Genomic DNA, 16,878 nt, shown 5'->3' on the forward strand with positions numbered 1-16,878 from the left:
CCAATTCCTCTATTCAAGAAATCGCAATATTAATTTGTTTTGACCTTTCAGATTTTTGAATTGAACCAACTAACGAGTTATAACGACATCTTTGATGAGTTAGGTAAATTTTCCAGATTTAAGTTATGACGCAGGTTAGTTATATTAAAGTTTTGCATAGTTTTATAGAATGTCTTATAGGTGTTGTATCCATTTAAGATGGACTTATAAATGAAAGTTATTAAGATATTAAGAGTGAATTCCACCTACAAAGCAGATAGATATACACCTATTCTCAGTAGGTAGTGTCTTAAGTTTGACGTATTCACAGTTCGTGAAATAGTTATTAGCGTGAACTGTACCTAATGCATGTCTGTGCAGGCGCGCTGGAGGGCGGTCCCCTGGGCGGCGGCAGCGGCGGCGCGCTCGGCGCTCTGCGCGCGCCCAGCTCGCCGCCCGCGTCCAGCCTCGGCACTAGCCGGCACAGTCTCATAGGTGAGTTCATGTACACTCCCTTTTTGATCATTCCCAAACCTTTTGTATGAGGTTACGAAGCGCCTTAATATCGTTGTGAGCTTTTATATACTCCCCTTTTGTGAAAATTTCTCAAACTTTTGTATGAAATAAAGAATCGCATTTCAAGTTGGAAAGAAGTTGTTAAAGATGTTTGTACAAGTTTAGATTATCATATGAATGTGGTTTTAAAGTTTGGAACAGAGGAAAATTCGGTCGTATACCTTTCCATCAAAGTTCATTTGTCGGAAAATAGATCATAGATACTGCAATAAAAAATAACAGATGGAATTCATTTGATTTCGCTGTGATAGGAAAGAAATTTAAATCGTTAGTGAGCGTGATTCAAACGAATTCATTCAGTTGTAAAAATAATAATTGATTTAAAAAAATGAAATGTTTTATCGTTTATGAAGTTAACGTTTATGCAGTGAATTTTTCAAAATCAAAAAGCAATCAATAGAACGTGATTAAAACTCGACGTGTTTAAAAACCTCTATTTATGTATCAGAAAGCTTATCTATACATATAATAAAATCGTAGGAAAGTCAAAACTGTACATTGAATATTTTTTAAAAGAATACATATTCCATGATCTATAATCGATATAGAAGCCAAAAATATAGTTTTTAGAATTTTTGTCTGTTTGTCTGTTTGTCTGTTTGTCTGTATGTTTGTCCGAGCTAATCTCGAAAAGTACTGCATAGATTGACTTCAAATTTTGCATGAATATTACTAACAGGTCGAGTGAGGTTTTTTTAAACATATAATCATGCTATCACCTCCGGGGGAGGAGCTGTGAACCTTTACTTTTCTTACGTATTCCGTGTACTACGACAGCGTACAATCTAAAGACTCATGTTTAAATGTTGTTTTTGAGTAAGCCATGCTATTATCTAGCTTTACACTATAAAAACTACGTCATTTACGTAATTTGGGCAGAGAAACTGTTTAATGAATCTTAGTACTATAAAGACAAATTTGATTCAGCGCCATCTATGAGATTTCGTAAAAATCAAATCAATTTACATGTTAACACTACTGAACACAATGTTAAAAATTAATAATTTAAATATAATTATGTTAGTTATTTATTTAACTCTTTAACCCATAATAAATCTTCCCTTCCCTATAAGGTGCGCTTATAATTCGTGTGAATATACTACATTTTTAAAAGTGAGGGTAGATGTATATTATTTTAAGTCAAACTAGACACCATTACAGTTAATCTAATATTGATTGTGTTCATTGGTTACATTTTTAAAAATCTTCGTGTTTTAATAATTCGATCACGAGGCGGGACTCTAATACAAAAAGGTTAGTTCGTTGATAATTATTATTCCTTCATCATTTACATGTTGTTAGTAAAAAATAATATACTTTGACTGTTAATACTTTTGTTCAGTATTTATCTATATGATTATTGCTTGGTAATTAATATATTTTCATGTCGTATACCTAATTATAAACATAAGTGTGATGTGAAACTAGCTGGATTTATTTTTACACACTCACAGTCTTATATTTTGTGTTAATGTTAAAATAGTATTAATAATAGTGTAAATCATAATATTTTTTCAAAGTTAAAAATATTTCCTTTTTTCTGATGGTGTTGCCATCGAATTAAACCGCGCTGTCGTTTCGTTCACAAAAAGTCATGTTATTAGGACCGAATATGTAGCCGCCTCAACTTACGGAAACGAGAGTAACCTGCGTTGTCTGTTAGTTATTGTATAGTCGAATTTAACGTTACATGGAAATTGGAATCTAAATATATGTATACCTACTTATATTAAATCTGTAGAGGTCAATTCTGCACATGAAATATATTTCCTAAATAACTATTATTTTTCATATTCGTGAGCAGAGCAGCAACTCCATTTTTAAGCTTTCGTCGCGTGTGCGTTCTTAATGCGTGTATCTTAATGGTTAAAGCTACACAGAAATCAAGTATGAAAGAAATGTTCTCCATATTATATAAAAATATCTCCCGACATCATAAATGTCTATCTTTTATGGTTGAGCTTAGGAGTTCAAAGCTTTCTGATTATATTTGTCTACTAGCTGTCCCCGCGACTTCTTTCGCGTGGAATAGTGACTATGGGACCTATGACCATGGGCTCAGGGTGGGGCAACAATAAAAAATCATTTTTATTTTCATGCTCCCACTCCCGCGCCCACTCGCACTCCCACGCCATATGCCACGTTCAGTCCCAATCCCACGCCCACGCCCACTCCCCTTCACAATTAGTACATACCAGATCAAAGTCAGGGTAAGCGCCCCACCCAGCCCCACCGTGGCTACGCCCATGCTGAATTACTACTTAAGATACAATTATTGAGTAAATACGTACTAAAGTCCGGTCGCGAAGCAGAAAGAATTTCGTACAATGACCTCTTTACCTACTGACAGTGGTCACAAACATTTTTGAATGAAGTGCAGTTTACATGAAATATTTGGAGGAGAAAATGTTTTTTACTAATTTATTAAATAAATGTCCTCTATTCATTTACAATACTTATTAGTTAGTTACATTTTAACTTTTTCAATAACAACGATATATTATATAAAAAAAAGTGTGCGTGTACACACATAAGAAGTGAAACTTCTTTATGACCTTATTTTTCAAAAAATAATTTACTATGTAGGTACAATATTACAGAAATACGTTATTCTAACACGCGATTTCGACTAAGGCGGATTTTGATTGGACATAAAGAGTTTGAGGTTTATTCTTATAAATTTTGAATTCACAAAATCATAATTGAACACCTGACACTAATCAAGCAAACACAAACCTTACGCTCTCAGGTTAAAGGTTTACAATCCCTAAGGACGGCGGTCATTGCACCTGTGCGAGCAAGACACATTATTTTTACAAGGGAGTGACAGTGACAGGTTAATGTACGAAATTCTTCCTGCTCCGCGACCGGACTTTACCATAAATAATTAAAAGAATTGTTATTAAAATTTCTTACTAAACTGAGCTAAAAAACTTACGTACCAAATTATTAAAGAAAATCAAGAAATGAAATGCCTAACCTATACCAAATAGTTACTACATAATGTAATTAAAAATTATGATTAGTATATAATATCGAAAATCAAAAAAGAAATGCCTAACTAATTCTACGTACGTGTACGTCTACGTAAAATTTCTTTTAAATTATGTCATATTATTTTTTAGGAACCAGGGGGGGGAGAGGAGCAAATTCTATTTCCTTCCTTTCTTAAACGGATGTTTTTAATAATCTATGGTGTAGCCACTGATCAGCTTAATCGATACTCAGTTTTTATCAAATCCAGCAACAAATCCAAATTAGATCTTTCCTGTCTCACGCACGTAACTAAAGGCTGAAGAGAGAGAGAGCACGTAATTAAACCGTTTAGACGAAGAAAAGTGTATAGAAAAAGGAATAAATAATTTCATAAACTTCCCGACGATCTTTAAAAATAAATTATAACTTTCATTTTTTTCATTCCCACTTTTACCCCTATGTAGGTATAATAAGTGGATGAACCAATTTTGATACACTTTATCTAAGAACCAGCGTCGGAAAATATTCTGCCTAACAAAAAAAAACCGCATCTAATTCGGTTTACCTGTTAGCCAGCTACGGTGCCATAGACAGACACACACACACAGAAATACATAGCGGTCAAACACATAACACCAGTCTTTTTGCGTCGGGGGTTAAAAATATAATACGACATAATTTAAAGGACATTTTATGTGGAAAATTTACCTATACACCAGGGTAGATAATTTTTGAAACAAAAAAAAATCGCAGTAGGATGAAACCCATTAGAAAAGGATATGATAAAAATGTAAGGAAAAATAAATTACGGTCAATCGGAGTTCGGGAAGTGGGAGGGGGGAGCTTTTAAGAGAAAAAAATGGTTTCTCTCGATTTCTCGATAATAATAACACCTGCTAATTTTTTTCTACATATTTTAATTGTACAGACATCACTTTTCCACAATTTTATTATATGTATTGCTTCACAAGCATTGGCAGACGACAAGCGCTTGTCGCCATCCGTCGCGATTTGAACTGAGCGTTCCCACGGCATGTGTGCGTATGGCAAGCACTGGCGAGCGACAAGCGCGCCGATTCCCATGGCATGTGGTGTGGTGTGGCGCGGTCGGATTTGTGAAGCAAACATGTTAGACTACAAGCCCGCATAGGACAAAAATATGGGTCAAATGAACCACCAGGAGACATATCTAGAACGATAGCAGAGCAAAAAATAATAAGATTCATCACTATGCCGTCACTTGTAAGCTGTCCAACTGAGTGCAGATGAGAATTGAAAAGTACAGGTAGACTCGGTAAATTTTGGTCATATATTTTTGTACGGCATCCTTAACCATCGATAGATCCATTAAAAATAATAAGAAACCGCTCAGTGCCGTACAAAAATGGTGGTCCACCAAGTCGGAATTTTTATTTAATTTCCGAGAGTTACCGGGGGTAAATTTGGTCATTTGACCATGTACGGCATCTGTGTCATACTATTGCTATACTGCTTTCAATCCATTATTCCGCAACGCCGTACAAAAATCATGGGGACAAGGGGAAAAAATCGAGAGTTGCAATCCCCTCTCTTTCCCCACTCCAGGGGGTCATTTGACTAAGTACGGCTTCGGTTCCAAAACATTATCTAGCACTCAAAAGTACTATTAAAAGCAATGCCGTCAAAAAATAATTGTTCTTTTAAATGTATACCAATAATCATCTTAATTTCATCGAATTCTTAATATAAAGAGCTGTAAGGTCATTTGACCCTGTACGGGAACTTTTTTTTTAACATGATATTGTAAAATTCAATTGTTGTATAGTATTGCCGTTCAAAAGAAACCGTTCTAAAAAAAGTTATAGAGAAATGCAAAACCAGAAATTTTGTTAAAGTTTAAACATCGTAGATTAATGAAATATAATAGTTTTCTACACTTTATCCGTTGTTTTAAATAGTATTAACATAGATAAATTAGGAAAAAACGATGCCGTACATTTTTGTGCAGACCACATCTTTTAGGCTGATGAAAGCGACGAAAGCTACAATTTTAAGGGTGCTTTATGGCCATTTGATACAGTACGGCATTAACATATTTTTACCCAACTACGGCAAAGCAAAAGGAGGGTTATAGTTGTTTACAGGTCATGTATGTATGTTCATCTATTCCCTCGTAACTTTTAAACTACTTATCAGAATTCGACAAATGACATATCATTAGAAGCGTCTGAATTGTTCACTGGATAACCAGCGACCAGCTAGCTAAAGGCTATATGGGGTTTCACAAAATCTAATGTCCCTCTAGCGGACAAAACATACAGAGTAAAAAAATAAAGTTAAGATAAATATGCAGTGTTTGGTATCATTTGAAAGCGCTTTACTTGTACATTTTGAATATGTATATATTACTAGCATTTGCTTGTGACTTTACCTGTATTCATGGACTGATTGCATATAATTCACATCTTTTCGTTCATAGCTTTTTTATTAGTTCATCAATTTAACGGAGTCCATTCCACCTGACTCCGACTTTCCAAGGTGATAATTAACCACCTCGAGCTTCTTAATATTAATGTATATTTATATTTTATTATAAAAATATAAAGCAAACATTTCGTTATATGGATTTTTTTCTTTTTCAGATTTTTCCCCTTTGAACCAACGAAAATGTACGGCACATGAAAAAATATTATCTATGCATAAAATACTTTAAAAATAAATTTATTTCGTGTTGTGTCAAATGACCCCCTGGAGTGGGGAAAGAGAGGGGATTACAACTCTCGATTTTTTCCCCTTGTCCCCATGATTTTTGTACGGCGTTGCGGAATAATGGATTAAAAGCAGTATAGCAATAGTATGACACAGATGCCGTACATGGTCAAATGACCAAATTTACCCCCGGTAACTCTCGGAAATTAAATAAAAATTCCGACTTGGTGGACCACCATTTTTGTACGGCACTGAGCGGTTTCTTATTATTTTTAATGGATCTATCGATGGTTAAGAATGCCGTACAAAAATATATGACCAAAATTTACCGAGTCTACCTGTACTTTTCAATTCTCATCTGCACTCAGTTGGACAACTTACAAGTGACGGCATAGTGATGAATCTTATTATTTTTTGCTCTGCTATCGTTCTAGATATGTCCCCTGGTGGTTCATTTGACCCATATTTTTGTCCTATGCGGGCTTGTAGTCTATGTCGTGGGAATCAGGCTTTAACTTAATTTTTATTCACCCGCATCAGTGCCACCTAAAAAATCTTTATATCGAAATTCGAGCAAAGTTAAGAAAATGAGAAATAAGAGTTCTCAAGGATCGTTAGAGATAAGAGGCTTACTATTGAACGAAAACAACATATTGTGTTATGCCGAACCTGAAACCGCTTCACAACGAGAATTGCGGCTCACAGCTGACCGCGAACGGCATGTACTATCCTGTGAGACCGAAACCTTCACTGAGAGGGTATAACGTCTCACAGCTGATCGCAAATGGCATATTGTACTATCCCGTGAGACCGAAACCCTCACTGAGAGGGAATTACGTCTCACAGCTGATCACGATCGTCATATTTTATCTCGAGAATCTGAAACTTTTACTCAATATGAAGACCGTTTGACAAATAATAGGGTGCACCATAATATTATTCGATCTCTCGAAGATGAACATGAGCATAAGCAATGACTAGAGTAGGGACGCGAATATTACCATTATTTGAGACAAGAACGATTAATAAGTTTGTTTAATGAAAGATTAAGAATTGAAACTATTGGTCTCTTGAAACGGACGAATAGCGAGAGGCCCGTCTTACTGCAGACAGATTTCGACATAGTCTTAATGACTTAGAGGTAAACATAGAAGATCAATCTACAAATTCGGTGGTGTGGTCCGACAAATATAAAAGTGGGTTTGCTTATAACCTCACAATTGATTACCTACAGATCATCTACTGTATAGGCGATATTAACGTAGTATGTTCTTTTTGTAATGCTTTAAAGTGGAGAAAGGAGTCGGCTTTCGTTTGAAGATACGCCGGAACCTTTGAAATCACTACTTTTAAGTTTTAGAGGAACATGTGCAATCTAAACAGTTCTTAGACAATATTAGCTCTTATAGTATTGCGTTTTAAATGATCCTTTGGTGCTCAACAATTATCAGATGCTCCTTTCATTCTTACTTTTAAGATACAAGGTCAAGTTTATCATTTGATAGGATCCCTTTTGCCTGAAGGCCAACCTAAGTTTCTTTAAATATATTTTGTATTCGACTACGACGAATAATCGAATACAAGAAATCAATATTTCTCGAATTTAAAACTGAACTCATTTCACAATTTTAGAACATGTTAATTCATCAGGTTAATCCGTATATATGCGTTTTAAATCGACATTAGAAGCTTTTCCTCAAGATGGTGATATTAATATAAAATTGGTATAAATGCCGATAGACGGAAGTCTATCAGCACTCAGGAATTCCCTGAGCGTGTTATAACGCCCAGGCCACAGTATTACAATTTTTCCTACAGTAGGGCGACGAATGTATTTTCGCATAGCAACGGAGGGGAACTCGTGGGGGGTAAAGTGACGCGGGCCACGTACCACAAACATGCTTAGTTTGTGGTACCGAGCGCGAAAGAAAGTCATCGTGTTTTTAGTAAAGTTACTATGTAAACTAACGTAATTTATTACTTAGGTACATATTCTATAATGGTGCGCTCAAACTGTTAATCTACATTTAATTTAGATTATTATTTTAATTACTAAGAAATGTAGAATTTAAATCACATTCATTCATGTTTTTCTCAGATATTCGATGTCTATGATTTTCGATGATTTTAAGATTTTCTTATCAGAGTATTCAATTTTAATGTAGTTAAATTTTATAAGAGACAATTAAGAACATTCAAAAATAAAGTGTCACGTATTTTTTTTAAGCGACGAATGACGAAAAACGACCGAATCGCGGACGAAGTCGCGGGCAACAGCTAGTCTTTAATATAAACCTCGTAAATATTGCTACGAACAAATATACGGGATACTCGGCGCCTTTATTTGTATTACAATGGATATGACCCATTTTGTATTTAAGAACAACAAGTAAGGAACAAAGACGCGTTCGTCAAATGGGTACGCACACTCACTTTGATAAGGGCGCGATGTGTCCCTCATTGCGTAGGTTTAATTTAGCGGCGTAGTTTAATTAACAGGATTCCGAGTGGTGCGTCCTAAGGAAATTGATGAGTTGTGTAGTGGAGGCGGAGCAGTCGGCTCGGCTTTCTCGTAAATCTGTATTATGCCGGTTCACCTAGCGCCTGATTAATTTATCTTATTTTCAGAGATTCTAAGATTACTCATTATTCACTTAAAAGAGTAGATGAGGTAAAATATGCTCTAATCTTTCTCATCAATGGCGTGAAATTTACGGTGAATAATACTGTTCATTATGATATTAAAAATCGATACCTTTTAGTGGTTCAATCAAATTATAGCTAGCTTCGTATTGAAATACCGAGATTAATTAAACCGTTACCGGAATAAACACCATTCAACATGCACTATGTAAATTGAAAATTCTCTAAAAGACATAAACACGTTTCAGTTCAGTGTACACATAAAACACCTACTACAAACAACATTAAGCCTGCCACATGTGTGTTGGACACGTATTAAATTAGAACTCGATGTCAACCGCAAAAAAGGCTCGAGGTTTATGGTATATGTATTTATATTCTGTGGTACGGCGTAGACTAGGTGTATCTACCTTTATATACCCACTAGCGGTCCGCCCCGGCTTCGCCCGTGGTACATGTTTACGTTTGCTCTACATAAGAACCATCCTCGTACTTCAAGGAATATAATAAAAAAAGAATTATCGAAATCGGTTCAGCCGTTCTCGAGTTATGCGCTTACCAACACATTTTGCGATTCATTTTTATATATAAGACTAGCGGTCCGCCCCGGCTTCGCCCGTGGTACATGTTTACGTTTTCTCTACATAAAAACCATCCTTGTACTTCAAGGAACTTAATAAAAAAAAGAATTATCGAAATCGGTTCAGCCGTTCTCGAGTTATGCGCTTACCAACACATTTTGCGATTCATTTTTATATATAAGACTAGCGGTCCGCCCCGGCTTCGCCCGTGGTACATGTTTACGTTTTCTCTACATAAGAACCATCCTCGTACTTCAAGGAATATAATAAAAAAAGAATTATCGAAATCGGTTCAGCCGTTCTCGAGTTATGCGCTTACCAACACATTTTGCGATTCATTTTTATATATAAGAAGATATAAGAAGATGTCAAAAAAGAAAAATTTGCGATTCTAGGAGTAAATGAGACGGGAGTTGTTAAAGTACGTAACAAATTTGGTACCTACTAGGTAAATAATGTAGATAACTATGGTTATCGACATTATAAAGATTTTAATGATTTATCTTATATTGTTTCTCATTTGAATAGACGTTATATTCATTTAATTTTCAGATTATATTCCAGAACAATTTATGGTCGAATAAAATTATCAACTATTATAAAGATGTTTCAGATATTAAAAAATAAGTAAACTCCTTAAACAAAGTGTAATTTTGATAATTAAATATTAAACAGAATAAAAATTTCGCGATTTCAAGCGTTGTTTTGACTACACAGTTAGGTACTCATTACGGGTTAAGTTTTATTCTTTTAACGTCGTTAGCAGTTGCTTGGCATAAATATTTTGAAGAAATTCGTAAACAAGTTTTTGTTTGCGTCTAGACTTGGCATTTCATCCTTCATATAATATATTATTCCGTCAGTCCTCGGATCACAGACACAATAGAAAATCTATTGTGTCTCGGCCCGATCGGGCCGCTCGGTGGTCAATGGGTTATACTAGTTGCGATTTACCGTTATATGGACGATTTCTAGTGAAACCACATTTGTCTTAGCAAAAGATCACGTAAAAATCTCAGTTAAAATTTCAGCACAAAAAAAAAACACAAATCCGCTCGCTATCATACTCAGACAACGAAAATATTATATTGAAACAAGAGTAAAATTAATAACAGCCCGTGTAATTGCGCTTAAAATCCATGTTAATACCTCGATATCTTATACAACAAAATCTATAGAGGTAATATTATTCGCACTAGGAGCAGGAAATCCCTTCGTAATGGATAACTTGGAATTATTCATGTGAATGTATTCGCTGTAATGATGAATCGAAAGCGATTCAAATTAATACACGAATGAATGTAATGATTTACTGAATAGAACTTGTGGGTATTGTAGAGTATTACGCGGTAAATATTGTGTTCAATTGTAGTTTCATAATTACTGATTAAATTCATGGCTTTTTGGAATTATTATTTTATGGGTTTTGGTATTAGTAACAAGTTTGTAAAATTAAGATATTGTATGTGTAGTAGATTAGTGTATGATGTAGATTAAATATCTCTATATCTAAGACTAGCTGTGCCCTGCGGTTTTACCCACATTGCTCCGCTCCTGTTGGTCTTAACGTGATGATATATGTATAGCCTGCCTTCCTCGACAAATGGGCTATCTAACACCGAAATAATTTTTCAAATCGGACCAGTGGTTCCTGAGATTAGCGCGTTCAAACAAACTCTTCAGCTTTATAATATTATATATAAAATATATTATATAGTATGTATAGATTCAATAGAGGAAAACACGTGCCACCTAGTTCGGAGGAATTTAATTCCGGTGTCTTAACTCTTTTCACTAATGGCCTGTTAGTGTGTTGTCAGCTTAGTGAGATCTTGATATCTTAGGTTAGGGGTTATTTTAATATAGATGTTTTCGATTTTAATGTAAGAAAAACAGAGCAATATAAGAATATTAAATCAGCAGATTATGTCAAATAAATAAAAAAAAAATCGCCTTTAATACATGATACTTTATTATTGATACTTTAAAACTGATTCTTTTAGAAATAAATAAATGAAGGGCATCGAGCCCGTCGAACGTTTATTTTTAATTTGTAGGTATTATAGTACAAAATCTAATAATATTATTGCATTAAAATTAGAATCTTTAATCACAAAGATACAATTTAGTGAAAGCAAAATAATCATCTTAGAAAAAAAGTCCCGTTGTGAAATTGCGCTTTCAAAGTGCTTGTACATCTGGATTTTATTCAATTAGTTTAAAAGTTCAGACTGAAATCGCATTTGAATGATCCAAGATTATTTTTATTCCAACTTTGTTATAGAAGTGTCTGTTTATTTAAGTACTAATTAAATTGCAGTAATGGATAAACTCGTCGTGACTAGAGGAGGAAATGCAGAAATATTACATTTTCTTGTACCTACGAGCAGAGGCGGCTCGTGACAAAATTTTATGGGTGTTCACTTGATATAAAACACTGAAAATACATGGTGTAAAGCAGTACATTTATCAAAAAAATTACTTATAAAGGAAATACATACGTCTTTCTTTTTGGTGTGCAAAAATATCTATAACTTAAAGCGACAAGACATTCGTAAATGTCTGTTGTTGCTTTCATCACAACCACACAACCACGGTGTTTTCACATACCTAATATTGTTCGGATTTAAACACACGCGTATATATGTTTTCGTTTTTGTCGTACATTTTTGCGTAAGGTCAAGTTCAGGCCGTGGCAGTCCCTTAGCTTTCAATTCAAGCCGAATTTGTAACGTTTTAACACACTTTTTAATGAACGCCACATTATAATTGTTCATTTTCACACTCACAAGTAATTAATACTGATAACTACAGACTATTTCAACACGTATCTTATGATTTTAATTAGAAAATTCCCGAATTTTCATTCGCGCGCGTGCATTGAAGTTGACACGAGAGTCGAGTGTTTGTTTATAATTATTATATAGAGAGTGGCAACATCGCGCGCAATCGCTGTCCTGTGTACGGGCGCCCAGGCGCGGCGGTAAAAACGAACCGGCAACGTTTGCGGGAGCGGCGCACCGAATTTTGCTATCTTTCCATAGAAAATCTTCTGTTTCACGCGCGCAGGGCACTGGCAAACCCTCTCTTTCACTCCTATTGGATTTCGTATTAGGAAATGTACTAAATATTTTTTCATTGGAGCGCAATCGTGAGCGCTCCGCTTCGCGCGTTACTGTATAATACAGTATTATTCATGTGTATGGAATGATGGAATGATGGATATATTCATTGGTATTGACAGTAGTTTTTTTACGATTACGATTGATTTTAAATAGTAATAATTAATATTAATAATGAAATTAAGAAGTATGATTTTATTATAATTATTTATGGGAGTTCACTGCACCAGCGCTCCTTAGGGCGAGCCGCCTCTGCCTACGAGTATAAATGCTTAAGTAGTCATGAGCGTGTTTATATTTTCAAGTATATTGTAATAAAATAAAGTGGTCATTATTTTCACTAGATAAAAATACAATTTTTGTGTTTAGGCAAAAAACGATTAGACATCTAAGAATTATATTTTAAACGTTGCAAAAAATACTTGCTAGCATAGCGTAGCTCCAACAATTACGGATCTACGACCGTGTCTAAAAGTTCAAAGGATTTTCCGACAGAATGTTAAGTAATTTTTCCATCGGATTCATTTATCGCTGAAGTGGATCCCTCCAGGGATATTCGCCCCGCATTGCAGATAGTTCAAATAATATTTTCTGTAACAACAAGCACGTAGTCAATCAATTTTAGCTGAAGATTCGAGTGCACTTATTACTAACAATAACTTATTAAACAGTTTCTAGATTTACTGTAGGTTACAGATAACAAATACATGGATATTTTGAGTCTTTTAAATCGGAAAGAGACGATGAAGAAGTGTTCATTATATTGGTTTACTGAGAACGTCACATTTCGAGGCGTGTCATGATGCCTTTAGAATCAGCATAATAGCGCATCGGAGAGGCTGCTTGTGGTTACGTGATAAAATCTACAATGTCTTTATATTATGTACTCTCGTACACCACTAAATGAAATGTTTGCGTTTCTCTCATTTATCAACCTCAAATATTGAATTACGTTCAAATATCCTTAACACTAGTTTAGAACCGTATTCTAGAAAACAAAATTGGCATTGTACAAGAGAAATACTCAGATTCTAAATCTTGATTGTCCATTCATTCTTGAAACCCATTTATCGCGACCTCTGATTTTGACAAGCTTGAAATTTTCCGATTTTATCGTGATACGAATCAGATTGTGCAATTCAATAAATAAAATATTTCCCGTAGCTATTATTTTGCATCGTCGATGTTTGAACGCAAACAGAATCTAATGAACGTTGAAGTGTCGCTGTTAACGATTGATTATTGTAGGAAATCCTATAAAGCCGCTTGTGACTGTCAATCTCTGTCGCCCCATATCACGCACCCTTACACATGTCTGCACTCAAACGGTTACAATACACTTGCCAAACAATATTGATAGCGAGAAAGACATCTAAAATCGAATAAATGCCACGCCTCGGAAACTATCGAGGCCATGTTCATATTTTCTGTAAAAGAATTTTTTAAAGCGAAGCTTTAAAAAAGCAACACCATTATTTTGTTAAAATTTTCAATAAAAAATTCAAAACACACCATAGTATTGATATAATAATTACGATTAGTATGGAATTCCTGAGATCGCATAATAGATCGTAGATACTTAACTGGAAACTAAATTTGGTCGAAGAGGTATTGTACATACACTTTCTTTTTTACTTCAAAAGCATCAGGTCAGTGAACTACAATTTTCTGAAGCAGATATAGTCATATTATATAAACAATTTGATATCATGTTTCGGCCAATAGAAAAGACAGGGGATTAATGACCTAAATCTACAATATTTCTTTGGCTAGCGTGTTATCTAGGGCACAATTTTCTGAGGCAGGTAACAGATATCATGTCTAAGTGGTTCTATGAACTGAACTGAACCGAACGCAGTTGGTTGTATGATATGTGTTTATACCCAATGTTTATATTGAAAGAAAAATAAATACAGCGACAAATGTTATAGACGAACATGAAAATAATAGTAAAGACAATTTTTATATAACGACCACTATTGACTGTTAAGCGCGTCACACACGGTGAAGATACTATAATATTTTATCTTAAGATACTGTTATATTTTATATTACAGTATCTTAACGCATCCGGTATCAGCGTTCGGACCATCATTTTTCTTTTTGTCATTGCATACTAAGACTCCTGTAGAACCGCCATCCTGTTACAAATGACCCACAAAATTTCGCGTCATTTGTAACAGGATGGCGGTTCTACAGGGGTCTTAGTACGTAATGACAAAAAAGAAAAATGATGGTCCGAACGCTGATACCGGATGCGTTAAGATACTGTAATATAAAATATAACAGTATCTTAAGATAAAATATTATAGTATCTTAACCGTGTGTGACGCGCTTTATCATTGCATAAGAGTATGCCAAAGCTGCTCTTAAATAAATCTTTAAATAAACTCCGCTTTGCCATATATTTCGAAACTCGTATAGCGAACACAGTACGATGTACGGAAGTGAAACTCAAATCAGTGTAGTAGTTTTGGTTTTATATTTCTTATTGTAAATTATGTGGTATCGATTCATATGTTTATGAAATTTTCATAACGTCTACAGAGTTTGTATTTGATATACGACGTCTGCATTAGAGCACGGTTGAACGTAAAACTTTCATGACATCTTCTCACAAAAGAACGCGGTTCTCTATTAATATTTATCGTTGCACTCATTTACATCGCTATTGTATCATTTTTATTACAAACCCACAATATTTTCCTTGGAGTTTGTTTATTTGGAACAATGTAGAGCTATTTTACATTGCAACTGCAAATATTTATATGCAAACAAATATTATAAATGTATATTACTTTGAATGAAATCATAGTTCGTTTGCGATTAAATTATTTCTTGTAGAAACTTTTTAACATTGTAAATACACTTCTAGAGTGAAGTAATGTAGGTATTTAAGTGCATAAGCCAATTTCAGTTTAAAATGTTTTCTGTAACTCTCTCAAGAGATTAGAACGGAAAAGCACTAGGCGTAGGTTGACATCAAAATTATAACTAAGTCAAAATCTAAGGTAAATGTTGGTGTATCTTTGATACTAATCTAATAAACTAATCGAATAAATGTGGATTAAAAATATTTTAAATAATATTAACAACGAGTTATATAACGCGTTTATTGATCACAATAAACATGTTAATACAGTTGTAATTTTAATAAAATGTTGCCAGAATTGGAGTGAGAATAAATTAAAATACTCAGCATAGAACGTTCTAATATTTTATATTCAATTTACTCAACTATCAATTCTAGAGAAGAAAAAGGCTTTATAATTGAAGGCTACAATAATTGCTAGCTGAGAATCAGAAGGTTCTAATTTATTACAGAGATCGAGAATAGCTGGCATCGATCTTTATCAATGGCTATTAAGTTTTATGTGGCTAGAGCTCTTTCATTATAAGACTTATAATGAAAGAAGCCACACACTTAATACTAAGGCAATTGCAACTACAAGTGTCTAGAAAATCACTTCAAGTTGGCACATTTCAACTTTATGTGTACACATTCTATAGGTTTTCATCGGTTAGGTTAGGTTACTATTAAAGTTTAAATGTAAAAATTAATCAAAACATGCAAGTGGCTAATCAAATTGTATAATTAAACAAAACACCTTGATTGCAGAGGCGGCTCGTGACAAAATTTTATGGGTGTTCACTTGATATAAAACACTGAAAATACATGGTGTAAAGCAGTACATTTATCAAAAAAATTACTTATAAAGGAAATACATACGTCTTTCTTTTTGGTGTGCAAAAATATCTATAACTTAAAGCGACAAGACATTCGTAAATGTCTGTTGTTGCTTTCATCACAACCACACAACCACGGTGTTTTCACATACCTAATATTGTTCGGATTTAAACACACGCGTATATATGTTTTCGTTTTTGTCGTACATTTTTGCGTAAGGTCAAGTTCAGGCCGTGGCAGTCCCTTAGCTTTCAATTCAAGCCGAATTTGTAACGTTTTAACACACTTTTTAATGAACGCCACATTATAATTGTTCATTTTCACACTCACAAGTAATTAATACTGATAACTACAGACTATTTCAACACGTATCTTATGATTTTAATTAGAAAATTCCCGAATTTTCATTCGCGCGCGTGCATTGAAGTTGACACGAGAGTCGAGTGTTTGTTTATAATTATTATATAGAGAGTGGCAACATCGCGCGCAATCGCTGTCCTGTGTACGGGCGCCCAGGCGCGGCGGTAAAAACGAACCGGCAACGTTTGCGGGAGCGGCGCACCGAATTTTGCTATCTTTCCATAGAAAATCTTCTGTTTCACGCGCGCAGGGCACTGGCAAACCC

This window comes from Colias philodice, chromosome 3 (genome assembly GCF_061535455.1).
Source record: "Colias philodice isolate Cphi_HAF_F1 chromosome 3, ilColPhil1 Martin Lab GWU primary, whole genome shotgun sequence".
Lineage (NCBI taxonomy): Eukaryota > Metazoa > Arthropoda > Insecta > Lepidoptera > Pieridae > Colias > Colias philodice.